We start from the raw sequence: 20,807 nt of genomic DNA, 5'->3' as shown, positions 1-20,807 counted from the left end.
TATAATGCCATTTGTTTTTATTTTATTTTTTTAATGCTACCTTATTCCAGTTTTGAGGTCCTGGCTAGAAGCCAGACAGTTCCCCTTTTTGAGCTGCTGGTTACGTCTACACAGCCACCACTTCCCTCATGGGGCTTTCAAACTCCAGGTCACTATACGTCCTTCCTAATCACTCTAGGGCCGGGTACCAGACAACTAGGGACAACCTCTATGTACCAAATGCTGCCAAAATTATTCAAATTAGCCAACCCACAGGGAGTCTGTGAAACCTATGTAACCCCACCAGGGTTGCCATATTTAAGCTTCCTCATACAGCTCCAGCTTGGTTTCATCTGTCCCTAGGTGCAACCTCCTGTGTGGCCTGCCTGGCAGCTTTCTCTCTCTCTCTTTTTTTAAATAGATCTTTATTGGATTATAATTGCTTCACAATACTGTGTTAGTTTCTGTTGCCCAACAAAGAGAATCAGCCATATGCATACACATGTCCCCGTATCCCCTCCCTCTTGAGCCTCCCTCCCATCCTCCCTAACCCACCCCTCTAGGTCGTCGCAAAGCACCCAGCCAATCTCACTGTGCTATGCTGCTGATTCCCACCAGCCAACTATTTTACATTCAGTAGTGTACATATGTTGATGCTACTCTCACTTCGCCCCAGCTTCACCCTCCCACCCTGGCAGCTTTCTCTTGTTTGGAACTATAAGTAACAAAGAGTTCTATTTCTCATCAGAGTGTCATTGTGTGTGTTCTGCCATTGAAAGAATATCATAAAACATAAGTTTTATATAAATACTTAAAAGCACAAGAATTTCCAGAAAAAAGTAAAATTCTGTTTCTTTGTATGTGCTCTTATGGAGTCCTCCCCATACAACAGAGATTAAACCTTAATTCTGTAAGTCATCCTTTGCATGTAATTTATTAACTTCTCTCTGTTGCACCCACAGTGGTATTAGCTATGCACCATCCTTGAGAGAATTGAGAAAAAAGTTACTCAACAATCTTCTGTGTCCTGTGCTTCAAATGAGGAATCCCAAGCTTTCAAAGGGAAAAATAAAACTTGTCTCGGGGGGGAAAAAAAACAAAAAACAACTTTGTTCAGAAGTGTTTTTATATAAGGATTCAAGTTTATATGCTCAAAATGAATCCTTGGGAAAATGAGATAGTTGGCTCTTTGGGGGTTTAAAAACAGCTCTATGTATTTTTCCTAATTTTATCAGGGTAAAGTAAATGAAAAAACAGGTCTTTTAAGGTTTTGGTTTGTTTTCTCATGAAGAGGCTGCTAATATGAATGTCCTAAAAGTCTATATTAGTTTATTGCCCAGATTAACTAATATTCTTCCATATTAATTTTTAAATTATAAAATATGTAAAATTATGTGTTCAATTAATTGAATTATAATTCGGGCAAACTTTTAAATATAAATAATGATTGTTTATGCCAGCGGTCCCCCAAATTTTTGGCACCAGGGACCAGTTTCATGGAAGAAAATTTTTCCATGGACGGGGTTGGGGGCGATGGTTCAGGTGGCAATGTGAGCAATGGGGAGTGATGGGGAGCGGCAAATGAAGCTTTGCTTGCTCACCTGCCGCTCACCTCCTGCTGTGCAGCCCGGTTCCTAACAGGCTGCTGACCAGTACCCGTCCACGGCCCAGGGGCTGGGGACCCCTGGTTTATACAATACAAAGATGTATTGTACAACACAGGGAATATAGCCAGTATTTTATAATAACTATAAATGGAATATAACCTTGAAAAATTGTGCATCACTTTGTTGTACACCTGAAACATATTGTGCATATTGTACATCAACTATACCTTAGTTTAAAAAAAAAAGACAAAACTAAATAAATAAATAAATAAACACAAACTAAACAAATTATTGTGGGGGTTTTTTTTTTTTTTTTGGTCAACTTAAACAAAATTTTTAAGAGATTAGTTAAATTTAAGACCTTGATTAATATCAGAATTAATTAATAGATAACCTTTGTTTATAGACATAGATTATAAGAAACATAGAACAATGAAAATTTGTTCAAGGATAAGGTTTATTTTAAAATATTATAGTGTCTATACCTTTGAGATATGTTAATAAACATCTTTATTTTTGCCACTGTAAGAGTGTAAAAGAATGTGACTTTTGAGGTTTTATAATGTGTGCTCCTGAACTTTTCTGATCTGCCAAAATGCTTATATAAGAGAGTTCTCAATTACCTACCTCTCATTTTTGCTGTGAAGCAGAACTTGGTACTTTGGTTAAAAGTGGCAGTTAACATGGATGGATGAGAATATATGCAGAAAACTGACAGAAAATAAATACAACTTGTATATACAAGGTAATGGAATGCATTTTTGTATTTTTTAAAGGAGATAGAGAATAGTTTTGTCCTAAAATAAAGTTTCAGTTTATTCTAGAATATGAAAGACTATAGTGGATGACAAAGTTTGAGTGGCTATAGCAAGTTGTTTAAAGAAAGTGAGTTTTCTTTGACTTGGATTATAATACCCAAAAGGATGTGTCTGAAAAGAAGCAACGCAATGTGTTGGGGCAGTTTTGATGGGTTTGTTCACAAGGGGGATAGAAGGTTTATGAGTTCTTTATTGTCAAATATTATATTAATGCAATACCAGAATTCGGATTTTCTCTCTGCTAAAATTGATCTTGAAATATTCAGCTCCTCTTAAGAAATAATAAAATGTTACTCTTTAGCTTTTATATAATTTTCAGACAGCAGAGACTCTGTAGCTCATCAGAATAATTTTTTGTTCTGCTGTCTTTGTAATGCCCTTGATTATTTTTTTTTTTAGTAAACAAAGAACAAAAATTACTTCTGAAAGAGGGAAGGGATCTTACAATTAGGTTAATTAGGTTACCTTACAATTAGGTTAATTAGGTTACCTTTTACTATATCTGTTTTAAAATATTTTTTTTTGGCATTGTGTTTACTAGGTAGCCAGGCTATAACCATTTTTTTAGACACTTATGTTCCTCTCTTAACCCAGTGTCTAATCTCCTTTAACGATTCTTTTGATTTTGCCCTTCTAAAATCAGATCCTATATTCAGAAAAATTTTTTTTCAAGATATCTTTAATACGTAAATAATGCATGGGGTTTTCCAGAGGTCCCTAGGTACCTACAAAGATTCTTCTTTCATCTTATTAAAGGAGGAATACTAGTAATAATTAGGTTGATGATGTGCTCAGCATTTCTTAATTAGCTTAACACTATTGTAAGAGCTGTTGGGAATAGGTGTCAAATCAGGAAAACCTATACCTTCTCTAAGTTAGTTTCGTACAGGAAAATACTATTAATACAAATTTGTTTCAGGGTTTATCCACATTACAGAAAGAATTGGAAGGCTCCAGGATTGAGGCAATGCCCTTATAGTTCATATTATGTTTGACCCACAGGGGAAACCTGGATCAAATCCATCCTTAAGATATCATTATATATTATAACCCAACAGAGAGTATTATTCCCATTAAGTCTCATAATGTTTTACTCTAATAAATTAATCACTGTCATTTAGTCTTATCATCAACAGATGGTTTATACTTTTCTCTCATGTTTGCCCAAAGGCTCATTATAAGCTACAGTCTAGAAATGTGCTCCTCAATAAAGAAGCATGTTCTTAGGGCATCAGAGAAAGACAGTACTACTCACTGATACTTCGAGGGAAAGGATTTTGAGTAAAGGCTTCTAAGCCAACATCATTTAGACAGGAGACTGATTAAAAATGTCAAGAGCTCTTTTTAATCAAGAAGCATACAACTTCATGAAACCAGACTGCTGACCAAGAGCCAATGGAAAAATAATTGACTAAGTAGGACTGAATGAACTGATGAGGAAAATTTAATTGTGGTTATTCATTTTGGAATATTGTTGGTAATATTTTTCAATGTACTATTTTCTGATAGCTATATGAGCAAGCAATTTCTATTAATGTTTTTGCAAATTGAAATGATACTTTTAAAAAATGCTATCTTTTTCTCACTGATCTACCTATCAGTGGACAGGAGCAGATACTGAATCTCTACTTTTCATGACAATATAATTATTACATAGATCTACTAAGATTCTGTTCTTTTTTTTTTAACCAGAGTATAATTAAGCAAATCAGTTGTACAATCAAGGATATGGTTAGAGTGTCATATTTGAGACTAAATCTTATTTATTCACACATTAAAAAGCCCACAATTAAGGAAAAGGGGTTGTACCTTTCATATGACCAATGTCTACATAGCCCCTCCAGGATACTGGTCTAAAAATAGGGTCCTTGCCTTACAGATATTAAGGAAGGTCATTTCCTGACAGTTCAGGAACCTCAGCAGATTCTGAATATCTCAAGGAGAAAAGAATTCATCAACATTACCTGTACTGCAAGCAAAACTTGGTGGAGATGAACCTCTTGTGTCTGTTTCATAACTTGAAAAAGAAAGTTAAATATTGGAAGCTTTTAAAAGTTCATTCTTATATTTTTAATGAAATCTCCACACAGTTAAATTCTGTGGATTTAGTAGTCTTCCAACTTTATATAACTCTAGATTAGAAGACCATTTAGAAAGGATATGTACATATGTTCCTTAAAGCTTCTCGCCAAATCTATATAGATGAAACATGAGACCAGCCTTTTGTGATAAACAGTATAATCTCTGATGATTATTGATGATCACAAGGAAAGTCTGTTAAAAAAAAAAAAAACCTACCCTAATATTATTTGTAAATAAGGGAAAAGGATGACTGCATGCCTTTTCAATGTCACACTGGAGCATTGCCTAATAGACCCACCCCCAAATTATTTCTCTATATGGTATGCTTAAGTTGATTCACTACTTAACCCATGATTAGGCCTGTGCAATTATGTGTTTACTCTAACAAGGTTTTTAAATTTATTTATTTTATTTATTTTTGGCTGTGTTGGGTCTTCGTTTCTGTGCGAAGGCTTTCTCTAGTTGCAGCGAGTGGGGGCCACTCTTCATCACGGTGCGCAGGCCTCTCACTATTGCGGCCTCTCCCGTTGCGGAGCACAGGCTCCAGACGCGCAGGCTCAGTAATTGTGGCTCACGGGCTTAGTCGCTCCGCGGCATGTGGGATCTTCCCGGACCAGGGCTCGAACCCGTGTCCCCTGCACTGGCAGGCAGATTCTCAACCACTGCGCCACCAGGGAAGCCCCTCTAACAAGGTTTTAACCAGAGATTTTGTCTGTTTGTTCTCAGAGAGTTGTCTGTTAGAGATGCAAACAATTGATATCTGATAGAAAAGGTTACTATTTTATTGCCCTGTAGGACATTAACCAGTTTTATGTCTAACTTCAAGTTATTTCAACATGCCATTCTAAGTTGACTATATAAATCTCTCTGATGCTTTTTGATGTAGCTTCATTGTTCTACTGGTTCCCTCATTAATGAGTTAAGTATATTTGACATGTTTTCACTATATATTTATGTGATTCATGATTTTAACTTTTTAAAAATTATACTTTGAATAACATATTAGTTTGCAAAGGTAGCAATGCAGACATAGTTATTATTCCCTAAATATCATATTTGTAATTTAAGTAGGGTGCCACCTAGTATATGGCAAACATAGCACTTGATTGTTTTAAATTTTTGTAAATATGTAGACATCTTTATTGAAGTAGCCAAACATAATGTTCATCAATATATTTGGAATTTGTGCAATATTTAATTAAAGACACATACTGTTAACCTGGTGTTCTAAGTCTCTCCTCTTTTTGGTGTATTACTGACAGCAGAATCATAAAATAATACTACAACATTTATTTTATCATATCCTTCCAATGAAGTCTTATTCTCTACAAATATTCAATACTTACTTTTGTGTGGAGTCCTGTAAAAAAGACTTGGGGCTATTTTTATCTCTGTTCTCTGGTTTACCTTTCTAGATGTTATCTGTTTTTCAAAACTCAGTTCAAAGCTCTGGGTCTATTAAACCAATCCTGAATCTTCTTACTAAAGTTATCTGCTGTTTAGCTCTAATCATATACCTTTATATGATTGGTTAGCAGTTCTGTTGAAATTTTTGTTCATATGTTTCCCTTAGTTGATGTTGAGTATCAGGAGAGTAACTGTGTCTAATAAGAGAACACAATTTGACCTATTTTACAAAGTCTACTAAACTGAGTCAATCACTGCCCTTTCAAAGCATTCTATAATAACGAAAGCCTCCCCGATCATGTTATTAACCATATGCTACCTTATGACAGCTATTAGATTTTTCTCTTTCACTAATTTTTAAATCACACAGAGTCATTTAGCATTTAGTCCTTTTTCCCCCTTTTTCTTTTCAAATAAACTTTAAGGTCATTAAAAGCAAAATATGGGACATACTATATGATTTTTGTATTCCACAAGACATCACCACATTGCCTTTCATAATAGCAAATATTCAGTAAATGTCTGTCGATTTGATTTTGTCTCTTGAACATTGTTAATTTTGATTTTTGCCATATTTAAGTGGAACACTATTGTATAAATTGCTCATAATATTTTTTGTGGGACATGTACATTGTTCCGAATATAAAGCTGGCTTTCTCAGTGTTTTTTTCCTAAAAGTGATTATTTATTTATTATTTATTTTTATTGAAGTATAGTTGATTTACAATGTTGTGTTAATTTCTGCTGTACAGCAAAGTGAATCAGTTATACGTATACATATATCCACTCTTTTTAGATTCTTTTCCCATATAGGTCATTACAGAGTATTGAGTAGAGTTCCCTGTGCTATACAGTAGGTTCTAATTAGTTATCTATTTTATATATAGTTGTATTCTCAGTGTTTTCTAGAAGTATGCAAAGATGTCAGTATAACTCTTTGCTGGTTATAATCTCAACTTTCAAACACAGCTCAATCTGGGAAAAATTTAAAATGCTGCTTCAAGCCCATTTTAGTAGATTAATTTTCTTCCATATCCCATGCTAATATTAGACCCTGCTTCATTCCATACAATATAAACAGAATTCTTTGGCCAACATATGTCAATAGTGTGAATTCTACTAGTTAGAGTTTTGCCTTGTTTTTCCAGTCGGCAGTTTCATATCTATCCCAACTATTTTCTCAGCATATTTCTAGCTGGTAGATGGCTATTAATGAATATGCATCACTTATAGTGATTGTTTATTTTCCCACTTACAATTTTTTGTAGCCTACCTTCTGACAATTTTTAAATGATTTTGAGTTAATAAATACTAACCATAGAGTTTCAAATTTAAAATCTCTTTTAAATCTTTTCCAATTAATCTTTCATCCTTACTATTCTACCAAATCTGTATTTAGCAAAGTCACCAATTTCCTACAATGTGCTAAATCCAATGATTAATTTGTCATCGTTGTCGAACTTGACCAACCGGCAGCGTTTGCTGCAGGCGATCAGTTCCTCCTCTTCACTGCTCAGCATACCTCGTCTGTGTTTGTCCTACCTCCCTGGCTCACATTTCTTCCTCGTGTCTCTGATCTCTTAATGCATCGGTGCCCCAGGGAACTGTCTATTTTCTACTTATCACCTACTACTTATCATTTCATCTCATTTAATATCACAGTTTTAAATGTCATCCTGGACCAAAAATTCTGTTCCTCTCCCTGAACTTCTTTCATCCACCAATAGGCATCTTCAATTTAAAATGTCCAAAACTGCCCTTGAGATCTTCCTTCTAAATGCATTCCCCTTATAGTCTTTCTCATCTCAGTTATCGGCAGTGTCCCCCTTCCAGCTAGAGTAGTTTCCTTTCTCCACCGTTTCACTGTCTGTGATTGCAGTTACCATGGTCAAACGCAGTCCAAAAGTATTAAATGGAAAATTCCAGAAATAAACAATTCATAAATTGTAAATTGTGCACCATTCTGAGTAGTGTGATGAAATCTCCCACCCTCCCGCTCTGACCCACCTGTGACACGAATCATCCTGTGTCCAGAGTATTAGTCACTTAGTCGCCATCTTGGTTATCAGATCAACTGTCAAAGCATTGCTGTCACAGTGCTTGTGTTCAAGTGACCCTTATTTTACTTAACAATGGCCCCAAAGCACAAGAGTAGTGATGCTGGCAATTCAGATATGCCAAAGAGAAGCTGTGTGCTTCCTTTAGGTGAAAAAATGAAAGTTCTCAATTTAACAAGGCAAGAAAAAAGAATTGTATGCCGAGGTTGCTAAGATCTACGATAAGAAGTCTTCTAACTGTGAAAGTGTGAAGAAGGAAAAAGAAATTTGTGTTAGTTTTGCTGTCGCACTTCAAACCACAAACATTGCAACCACAGTGGGTAAGTGCATAGTTGAAGATGAGAAAGGCATTACATTTGTCCAATAAGATATTTTGAGAGAGACAGACCACATTCACACAACTTTTATTACAGTATATTATATTTTGTTATTTACTGTTGTTCATCTTTTACTGTGCCTATAAATTAAACTTTATCATAGGTATGTATGTACAGGAAAAAAACCATTGCATACATAGGGTTTGTTTGTTAGCCTCATCCCTTTGCTAAACTGTAAGGTCCCTAAAGGCAAGGCTACTGAATGGTTTCTTCATTGCTCTATTTCCAATATCAAGTACCCAGTATACAGAGTGGATCAAGATGTGTTTATGGGATTACCTAATTAATTAGTAAAAAAAAAAAAAAAAATCACATAGGACCAAATGACAACAAGCTTTTATATAAATGTATCTGTATTTTCGATGCTGATATGGTGACAGTTGGAAATAATGAGAAACCATCAAAAATTATGACATATTTGTATGTGACATTATGTTTAACTGAAACTATGTTTATCTTATTTATATATGGGTCAATTTGCAAGAGATTTATAACAGCTGTTTCAGTTTGGATGTTGACAGGTATTTGAACAAATCTTAAATTGTTGATGGAACAATCAGCCCATCCTCTAAATTCTCATCTGGCCATGCAGGAAACATCCAATCAGCAGAACATCCATTCCAAATTCAAATTATCTCTAAGGCAAATTATCTCTACATTGGCACTCATTTCAATGTCATTACACTTCCAGAAATTTCTTTTTCAGGTACTAAAGTGACATCTCCAATGGTTTGTTAATAATTATTTTCTTGTGCCCTGGACTCATGGAGGAACAACAATTAATCATCATTCTCATCTTAAGAGGTTAATGATGATCAATAGATGTATTATTGCTATTGTTCCTCTTACAGCTAATATATATGTATAATATATATACACATACACACATATATACATATATATGCATAAGTATTTATATTTTGTATTTAAATCCTCAAAATTACCAACTGCCCTGTAAAAATCTTTCTCCTGCAAGCATCAAATATTGCTCTAACATTTAGAAAAGGCATTGGAGGAGCTTCAAGATGGCGGAAGAGTAAGACATGGAGATCACCTTCCTCCCCACAAATACATCAGAAATACATCTACATGTGGAACAACTCCTACAGAACACCTACTGAACATTGGCAGAAGAACTCAGACCTCCCAAAAGTCAAGAAACTCCCCACGTACCTGGGTAGGGCAAAAGAAAAAAGAAATAACAGAGACAAAAGAATAGGGATGGGACCTGCACCAGTGGGAGGGAGCTGTGAAGGAGGAAAGGTGTCCACACACTAGAAGCCCCTTCTCGGGTGGAGACTGCGGGTGGCAGAGGGGGGAAGCTTCGGAGCCACGGAGGAGAGCGCAGCCACAGGGGTGCGGAGGGCAAAGTGGAGAGATTCCTGCACGGAGGATCGGCGCCAAGCAGCACTCACCAGCCCGAGAGGCTTGTCTGCTCACCCGCCGGGGCGGGCGGGGCTGGGAGCTGAGGCTCGGGCTTCGGTCGGATCCCAGGGAGAGGACTGGGGTTGGCGGCAAGAACACAGCCTGAAGGGGTTAGTGCGCCACAGCTAGCCGGGAGGGAGTCTGGGAAAAAGTCTGGAGCTGCCGAGGAGGCAAGAGACTTTTTCTTACCTCTTTGCTTCCTGGTGCGCAAGGAGATGGGATTCAGAGCGCCGCTTAAAGGAGCCCCAGAGACAGGCGCAAGCCGCGGCTATCAGCGTGGACCCCAGAGACGGGCATGAGACGCTAAGGCTGCTGCTGCCACCACCAAGAAGCCTGTGTGCGAGCACAGGTCACTCTCCACACCGCCCCTCCCGGGAGCCTGTGCAGCCCGCCACTGCCAGGGTCCTGTGATCCAGGCACAACTTCCCCGGGAGAATGCACGGCGCGCCTCAGGCTGCTGCAACGTCATGCTGGCCTCTGCCGCCGCAGGCTCACCTCGCCTCCTCCGTATGCCTCCCTCCCCGCGGCCTGAGTGAACCAGAGCCCCCAAAGCAGCTGCTCCTTTAACCCCGTCCTATCTGAGCGAAGAACAGATGCCCTCAGGTGACCTACATGCAGAGGCAGGTCCAAATCCAAAGCTGAAACCCGGGAGCTGTGTGAACAAAGAAGAGAAAGGGAAATCTCTCCCAGCAGCCTCAGAAGCAGCAGATTAAATCTCCACAATCACCCTGATGTAACCTGCATCTGTGGAATACCTGAATAGACAACTAATAATCCCAAATTGAGGCAGTGGACTTTGGGAGCAACCATATATATATTTTTTCCCTCTTTCTCTTTTTGTGAGTGTGTATGTGTATGATTCTGTGTGTGATTTTGTCTGTATAGCTTTGCTTTTACCATCTGTCCTAGGGTTCTGTCTCTCCGTTTTTTTGTTTTTTTTTTATTTTAGTATAGTTTTTAGTGCTGGTAATCACTGGTGGATTTGTTTTTTAGTGTGGTTGCTCTCTTCTTTCTTTCCTTTTTTTTTATTACTCAAAATTTTTTTTTAATTTTTACTAATTATTTTTATTTTAATAACTTTATTTTACTCTATTTTATTTTAATTTTTTCTTTTTTTCTGTCTTTTTTTTCTCACTTTTATTCTGAGCCTATGGGTGACAGCATCTTGGTGCTCCAGCCAGGTGTCAGGGCTGTGCCTCTGAGGTGGGAGAGACAAGTTCAGGACATTGGTCCACCAGAGACCTCCCAGCTCCATATAATTTCAAATGACAAAAATACCGCAGAGATCTCCATCTCAATGCAAAGATCCAACTCCACTCAACGACCAGCAAGCTACAGTGCTGGACACACTATGCCAAACAACTAGCAAGACAGGAACACAACCCCACCCATTAGCAGAGAGGCTGCCTAAAATCATAATAAGGTCACAGACACCCCAAAACACACCACCAGACGTGGACCTGCCCACCAAAAAGACAAGACCAGGCCTCATCAACCAGAACACAGGCAATAGTCCCCTGCACCAGGAAGCATACACAACCCACTGAAACAACCTTAGCCACTGAGGGCAGACACCAAAAACAGTGGGAACTATGAACCTGCAGTCTGCAAAAAGGAGACCCCAAATACAGTAAGTTAAGCAAAGTGAGAAGACAGAAAAACACACAGCAGATGAAGGAGCAAGGTAAAAACCCACCAGACCTAACAAATGAAGAGGAAATAGGCAGTCTACCTGAAAAATAATTCAGAGTAATGATAGTAAAGATGATCCAAAATCTTGGAAATAGAATGGAGAAAATACAAGAAACGTTTAACAAGGACCTAGAAGAACTAAAGACCAAAAAACAATGAAGAACAACACAATAAGTGAAATTAAAAATTCTCTAGAAGGAATCAATAGCAGAATAACTGAGGCAGAAGAACGGATAAGTGACCTGAAAGATAAAATAGGGGAAATAACTACTGCATCGCAGAAGAAAGAGAAAAGAATGAAAAGAATTGAGGATAGTCTCAGAGACCTGTGGGACAACATAAAAAGCACAAACATTCAAATTATAGGTGTCCCAGAAGAAGAAGAGAAAAAGAAAGGGACTGAGAAAATATTTGAAGAGATTAAAGTTGAAAACTTCCCTAATATGGGAAAGGAAATCGTTAATCAAGTCCAGGAAGCACAGAGAGTCCCATAAAGGACAGATCCAAGGAGAAACACGCCAAGACACATATTAATCAAACTATCAAAAGTTAAATACAAAGAAAAAATATTAAAAGCAGCAAGGGAAAAACAACAACTAACATACAAGGGAATCCCCATAAGGTTAACAGCTGATCTTTCAGCAGAAACTCTGCAAGCCAGAAGGGAGTGTCAGGACATATTTAAAGTGATGAAAGGGAAAAACTTACAACCAAGATTACTCTACCCAGCAAGGATCTCATTCAGAATTGATGGAGAAATTAAAACCTTTACAAACAAGCAAAGCTAAGAGAATTCAGCACCACGAACCCAGCTTTACAACAAATGCTAAAGGAACTTCTCTAGGCAGGAACCACAAGAGAAGGAAATGACCTACAATAACAAACCCAAAACAATTAGAAAATGGTAATAGGAACATACATATTGATAATTACCTTAAGCATAAATGGATTAAATGATCCAACCAAAAGATATAGACTGGCTGAATTGATACAAACAGAGGACACATATATATGCTGTCTACAAGAGACCCACTTCAGACCTAGGGACTCATACAGACTGAAAGTGAGGGGATGGAAGAAGATATTCCATACAAAAGGAAATCAAAAGAAAGCTGGAGTAGCAATTCTCATATCAGACAAAATAGACTTTAAAACAAAGACTATTACAAGAGACAGAAAAGGACACTACATAATGATCAAGGGATCAATCCAAGAAGAAGATATAACACTGGAAAATATTTATGCACCCAACATAGGAACACCTCAATACATAAGGCAAATACTAACAGCCATAAAAGGGGAAATCGAGAGTAACACAATCATAGTAGGGGACTTTAACACCCCACTTTCACCAATGGAAAGATCATCCAAAATGAAAATAAATAAGGAAACACAAGCTTTAAATGACACATTAAACAAGATGGACTTAATTGAATTTATAGGACATTCCAACCAAAACCAGCAGAACACAATTTCTTCTCAAGTGCTCATGGAATATTCTCCAGGATAGATCATATCTTGGGTCACAAATCAAGCTTTGGTTAATTTATGAAAATTGAAATCATATCAAGTATCTCTTCTGACCACAATGCTATGAGACTAGATATCAATTACAGGAAAAAGTCTGTAAAAAATACAAATATATGGAGGTTAAACAATACACTACTTAATAACCAAGAGATCACTGAAGAAATCAAAGAGGAAATCAAAAAATACCTAGAGACAAATGACAATGAAAATACGATGATCCAAAACCTATGGGATGCAGCAAAAGCAGTTCTAAGAGGGAAGTTTATAGCAATACAATCCTACCTTCAGAAACAAGAGACATCTCAAGTAAACAACCTAAACTTACACCTAAAGCAGTTAGACAAAGAAGAACAAGAAAACCCCAAAGTTAGCAGAAGGAAAGAAATCATAAAGATCAGATCAGAAATAAATGAAAAAGAAATGAAGGAAACAATAGCAAAGATCAATAAAACTAAAAGCTGATTCTTTGAGAAGATAAGCAAAATTGATAAACCATTATCCAGACTCATCAAGAAAAAAAGCTAGAAGACTCAAATCTATAGAATTAGAAATGAAAAAGGAGAAGTATCAACCGACACTGCAGAAATACAAAGCATTATGAGAGATTACTACAAGCAACTACATGCCAGTAAAGTGGACAACCTGGAAGAAATGGACAAATTCTTAGAAAAGCACAACCTTCTGAGACTAAACTAGGAAGAAATAGAAAATATAAACAGACCAAACAGAAGCACTGAAGTTGAAACTGTGACTAAAAATCTTCCAACAAACAAAAGCCCAGGACCAGATGGCTTCACAGACGAATTCTATCCAACATTTACAGAAGAGCTAACACCTATCCTTCTCAAACTCTTCCAAAATATTGCAGAGGGAGGAACACCCCCAAACTCATTCTACGAAGCCACCATCACCCTGATACCAAAACCAGACAAATATGTCACAAAGAAAGAGACCTATAGGCTAATATCACTGATGAAGACAGATGCAAAAATCCTCAACAAAATACTAGCAAACAGAATTCAATAGCACATTAAAAGGATCATACACCATGATCAAGTGAGATTTACCCCAGGAATGCAAGGATTCTTCAATATACGCAAATCAATCAATGTGATACACCATATTAACAAACTGAAGAATAAAAACCATATGATCATCTCATAGATGCAGAAAAAGCTTTAGACAAATTTCAACACCCATTTATGATAAAAACCCTCCAGAAAGTAGTCATAGAGTGAACTTACCTCAGCATAATAAAGGCCATATATGACAAACCCACAGCCAACATCATCCTCAATGGTGAAAAACTGAAACCATTTCCACTAAGATCAGGAACAAGACAAGGTTGCCTACTCTCACCACTATTATTCAACATAGTGTTGGAAGTTTTAGCCACAGCAAACAGAGAAGAAAAAGAATTAAAAGGAATTCAAATTGGAAAAGAGAAGTAAAGCTGTCACTGTTTGCAGATGACATGATACTATACATAGAGAATCCTAAAGATGCTACCAGAAAACTACTAGAGCTAATCAATGAATCTGGTAAAGTAGCAGGATACAAAATTAATGCACAGAAATCTCTTGCAATCATATACACTAATGTTGAAATATCTGAAAGAGAAATTAAGGACACCCTCCCATTTACCATTGCAACAAAAAGAAAAAAATACCTAGGAATAAACCTACCTAAGGAGACGAAAGACCTGTATGCAGAAAACTATAAGACACTGATGAAAGAAATTAAACATGATACAAATAGATGGAGAGATATACCATGTTGTTTGATTGGAAGAATCAACATTGTGAAAATGACTATACTACCGAAAGCAATCTACAGATTCAATACAATCTCTATCAAACTACCACTGGCATTTTTCACAGAACTAGAACAAAAAATTTCACAATTTGTAAAGAAACACAACAGACCCCGAATAGCCAAAGCAATCTTGAGAAAGAAAAATGGAGCTGGAGGAAACAGGCTCCCTGACTTCAGACTATACTACAAAGCTACTTTAATGAAGCCAGTATGGTACTGGTACAAAAACAGAAATATAGATCAATGGAACAGGATAGAAAGCCCAGAGATAACCCCATGCATATATGGTCACCTTATCTTTGATAAAGGAGGCAAGAATATACAATGGAGAAAAGACTGCCTCTTCAATAAGTGGTGCTGGGAAAAGTGGACAGCTACATGTAAAAGAATGAAATTAGAACACTCCCTAACATCATACACAAAAAGAAACTCAAAATGGATTAAACACCTAAAGGTAAGACCAGACACCATCAAACTCTTAGAGGAAAACCTAGGCAGAACACTCTATGACATAAATCACAGCAAGGTCCTTTTTGACCCACCTCCTAGAGAAATGGAAATAAAAACAAAAATAAACAAATGGGACCTAATGAAACTTAAAAGCTTTTGGACAGCAAAGGAAACCATAAACAAGAAGAAAGGCAACCCTCATAATGGGAGAAAATATTTTCAAATGAAGCAACTGACAAAGGATTAATCTCCAAAATTTACAAGCGGCTCATGCAGCTCAATATCAAAAAGCAACAACCCAATCCAACAATGGGCAGAAGACCTAAATAGACATTTCTCCAAAGAAGATATACAGATTGCCAAAAACACCTGAAAGAATGCACATCATTAATCATTAGAGAAATGCAAATCAAAACTACAATGAGATATCATCTCACACCAGTCAGAATGGCCATCATCAAAAAATCTACAAACAATAAATGCTGGAGAGACTGTGGAGAAAAGGGAACCCTCTTGCACTGTTGGTGGGAATGTAAATTGATACAGGCACTATGGAGAACATTATGGAGGTTCCTTAAAAAACTAAAAATAGAACTACCATATGGCCCAGCAATCCCACTACTGGGCATATACCCTGAGAAAACCATAATTCAAAAAGAGTCATGTACCACAATGTTCATTGCAGCTCTATTTACAATAGCCAGGACATGGAAGCAACCTAAGTGTCCATCGACAGATGAATGGATAAAGAAGATTAGGTACATATATACAATGGAATATTACTCAGCCATAAAAAGAAACAAATTTGAGTTATTTGTAGTGAGGTGGATGGACCTAGAGTCTGTCATACAGAGTGAAGTAAGTCAGAAAGAGAAAAACAAATACTGTATACTAACACATATATATGGAATCTAAAAACAAATGGTCCTGAGGAACCTGGGGGCAGGATGGGAAGAAAGACACAGAACTACTCGAGAATGGACTTGAGGACATTTGGAGGGGGAAGGATAAGGTGGGACAAAGTGAGGGAGTGGCACTGACATATATACACTACCAAATGTAAAATAGATAGCTAGTGGGAAGCAGCTGCATAGCACAGGTAGATCAGCTCAGTGCTTTGTGACCACCTAGAGGGGTCGGAAAAGGAGGGTGGGAGGGAGGGAGACGCAAGAGGGGAGAGATATGGGGATATGTGTATATGTATAGCCAATTCACTTTGTTATAAAGCAGAAACTAACACACCATTGTATAGCAAGTATACCCCAATAAAGATGTTAAAAAAAAAAAGAAAAGGCATTAAAACAAAAAGAAAATATTAAGTGATTCCTCAGAATACTAGATCTCAGCATTAATGGATATAAGGATTTGTTTTCCTAATTGTGACACTAATTGTAATTGTCTGAAAAATGACCCCAGTTACTATCACAGGAACATTAAACTTAATAGACTTTTTCTCAACATTACCTTCATTGGCTAAAATCATAGAATCTTAGAATTGGAAGACACCTCAAAGTTACCTAATTCAATGTGTGAATGTTTTTATTAGATGGTTTAAGTGATTCTGTCAGCTTATGCCGAGCTGACACAAAGGAAAGTGACAACTGGAAAGAGATGTCACACAAATAGCTCAACTTTGGAGAACAGCTATCATGCCCTGAATAAAATATGTCCTTTTAAGCTTTGTCCCCTTCTGAGAGCAGAGAGAGAAAATTCAGTAAAAAATTCACATCTCCTTGTATTACAGTCAGAAGGATACTTGTGTCCCTTGATAGTTTAACCCAACCTGAAGCTTATTTGTATTGTATTTGATTTTCTTCTTCCTCTTGGAAATAACAGATCCCAAAGCAAAAGCAGAAAAAAAAAATCAAAAAACATAGTAGTAACTGCATAGAGGAACATAGGCTATCACAACACCCCAAACACCCCCATTTTTGCTTGTTCCTCACAGGATTATACACAACTCTTGGCTGTCAAAAGTGCCCAACAGAAGCTCAAGGGCTTTAGGGAAGCAATCTCACTTAAAGACACCAGGGAAGATTCCACATATAATAACTCACACGTTCATGTTTGTATTTCACAACGAATTTGATGATGGTGATGAATTGTCTCTGCCAGACAACGTTCTAAGTACTCTTCAGTATTAACCCATTAGTCTCCTAACACTCATATGAGAGCAGTGTTATTGTTTATTCCCATTTTACAGATGAGGAAACTAAAGCAAAGGAGATCAGGAACTTGATAAGGTCAGACGATTCAGATGCTGTCTTACATAACTTTTTTTTCATATGAGCAGACAGAATCCCTATTCTTTGAACTTATATCACAGCAATAATGCTGTTCATTTGATTCATTGGCTACTTATTTCTCTCTTTTAGTTGTTTAAACATCCATTTCTTAAATAGTGGGGTTGTTCTATGGACCAGAGATTGTGCCTAGAGTCTCTTCTGTCTCTAAGCAGATAGATATTGCCCCAAAGTTAATTTTCTTCTTAAAATAAACTTTATTTTAAAGAAATTCTGTTCCATTGATCTATGTGTCTTTCTGTCTGCCAGTAGCATACTATTTTGTTTACTGTAACCTTGTAGTATACTTTGAAATCAGGGAGCATCACACTTCCAGTTTTGCTCTTCTTTCTCAAGATTTCTTTGGCTATTTGGGGTCTTTTGTGTTTCCATACAAATTTTAGAATTATTTATTTTAGTTCTGTGAAAAATACCATTAGTATTTTGATAGGGATTACATTGAATCTGTACATTGCATTGGGTAGTATGTTCATTTTAACAATATTAATTCTTCAATCCATAAGCACTGTATGTCTTTCCATTTGTTTGTGTCATCTTCAATTTCTTTCATCAATGTCTTATAGTTTTCAGAGTATGAGTCTTTTACTTCCTTACTTTGATTTGTTCCTAGGTACATTTTTTCTTTTTGATGCACTTGTAAAAGGGATTGCTTTCTTAATTTATGTCTCTAATAGATCGTTATTAGTTTATAGAAATACAACAGATTTCTGTATTCTGTAACTTCACTGAATTCATGTATGAGTTCTAATACTATTTTGGTGGAGTCTACAGATTTTCTAAATATAGTATCAAGTCATCTGCAATCAGAGCCAATTTTACTTCATCCTTTCTAATTTGGATTCCTTTTATTTATTTGTTTTTTGTCTGATTGCTGTGGCTAGGACTTCCAATACTATGTTGAATAAAAGTGGTGAGAGTAGATATTTTTGTTTTGTTCCTACTCTTAGAGGAAATGCTTTCAGCTTTTCACCATTGAGTATGATGTCAGCTGTGAGTTTGTCATATATAGCTTTTATTATGTTAAGATATGTTTCCTCTATACCCACTTTATTGAGAGTTTTCTAAATAAATGAATGTTGAATTTTGTCAAATGTTTTTTCTGCATCTATTGAAATAATCATATGATTTTTATTCTTTTCAATTCTTTATATTCATTAATGTGGTGCATCACATTGATTGATTTTCAGGTACTGAACAACACTTGTAGCCCTGGAATAAATCCCACTTGATCATGGTGTATAATACTTTTAATTTATTGTTGAATTCAGTTTACTAGCATTTTATTGAGAATTTTTGCATCTAAATTCCTCAGTGATATTAGCTTAAATTTTTCTTTTTTTTATGGTACAATTTGTCTGGTTTGGTGTCAGGATGGTGCTGGCTTTGTGGAATGAGTTTGAAAAGTTTTGGAATAGTTTGAGAAGGATAGGTGTTAACTCCTCTTGAAATGTTTGGTAGAATTCACCTGTGAAGCCTTCTGGTACTGGGTTTTGTTTGCTAGGAATTTTATTTTTTATTACTTATTCAAGTTGATTACTGGTAATTGGTCTGTTCATAGTTTCTATTTCTTCCTGATTCAGTCTTGGGAAATTGTACATCTCTAGTAATTTATCCATTTCTTCTAGTTTGTCTGTTTTATTGGTGTATAATTGATCATAATTTCTTATGATTAATTTGTATTTCTGTGGTATCTCTTGTAACTTCTCCTCTTTCATTTCTGGTTTGATTTATTTGAGCCTCTCTCTCTCTCTCTCTCTCTTTTGATGAATGTGGCTAAAGGTTTATCAACTTTGTTTATTTTTTCAGAGAACCAGCTCTTAGTTTTATGGATCATTTCTATTGTTATTTTAGTCTCTATTTTATTTATTTCCACTCTGATTTTTATTATTTCTTTCCTCTACCAACTTTAGGTTTTGTTTGTTTTTCTTTTTCTAGTTTCATTAGCTGTATTTTTTGTTTCCTAATGTAGACTTGTATCAATATAAAGTTCCCTCCTAGAGCTGCTTTTGCTGTGTCCCATAGCTTTTGGATCATTGTGTCTCTGTTTTCATCATCCCCAGGTATTTTTGGATTTCCTCTTTGATTCTTCAATGACCCATTTGTTGTTTAGTATCATGTTGTTTGGCCTCTATGTGTTTGTGTTTTTTGCTTTATTTCCTTGTAGTTGATTTCTAGTCTCAAAGAGTTGTGATAGGAAAAGATGCTTACTATGATTTCAATCTTCTTAAATTTACTGAGACTTGTTTTGTGGCTTAGCACATGATCTATCCTGGAGAATGTTCCATGTGCACCTGAAAAGAATGTGTTCTGCAGCTTTTGGATACAATGTTCTCTCTCTCTATATATATATCCGTTTGGTCTAATGAGTCATTTAAGTCCAGTGTTTTCTTTTTTTTTTTTAATATAAATTTATTTATTTATTTATTTTTGGATGTGTTGGGTCTTCGTTGCTTCATGTGGGCTTTCTCTAGTTGTGACAAGCAGGGGCTACTCTTCATTGCAGTGCATGGGCTTCTCATTGCGGTGGTTTCTCTTGTTGTGGAGCACAGGCTCTAGGTGCATGGGCTTCCATAGTTGTGGCATGCGGGCTCAGTAGTTGTGGCTCGTGGGCTCTAGAGCACAGGCTCAGTAGTTGTGGTGCACAGGCTTAGTTGTTCTGCAGTGGCATCTTCCAGGACCAGGGCTCAAACGTGTGTCCCCTACATTGGCAGGTGGATTCTTAACCATTGTGCCATCAGGGAAGTCCTAAATCCAGTGTTTTCTTATTGATTTTCTGTCTGGGTGATCTGTTCATTGATGTAAGTGGCATGTTAAAGTTCCCTACTATTATGTATTACTGTCAATCTCCCCATTTATGTATGTTAATATTTGTTTTATGTATTTAGGTGCCCCTTTGTTGGGTTATAGCATCTTGTTGGAGTGATCCCTTTATCATTATATAATGTCCTTCTTTGTCTCATAACCATTTTGTTCTAAATCTATTTTGTCTGATATAAGTATTGTTACCCCAGCTTCTTTTCATTGCCATTTGCATGAAATACCTTTTTCTATTCCCTCACTATCAATCTGTGTCTTGAGATCTCAAGTGAGTCTCTTGCAAGAGCATACATAGGAACATATAAACCTTTCAACTGACATACTTATCCCATTTATATTTAAAGTAATTAATTATTGATAGGTATGTATTTATTGCCACTTTGTTAACCATTTTCAGTTTGTTTTTGTAGTTCTTATTTATTCCTTTCTTTTTCTTTTGCTCTCTTAC

Source organism: Balaenoptera acutorostrata, chromosome 5, assembly GCF_949987535.1.
Source record: "Balaenoptera acutorostrata chromosome 5, mBalAcu1.1, whole genome shotgun sequence".
Classification (NCBI taxonomy): Eukaryota; Metazoa; Chordata; class Mammalia; order Artiodactyla; family Balaenopteridae; genus Balaenoptera; species Balaenoptera acutorostrata.
This window is presented reverse-complemented; position numbering follows the sequence as displayed.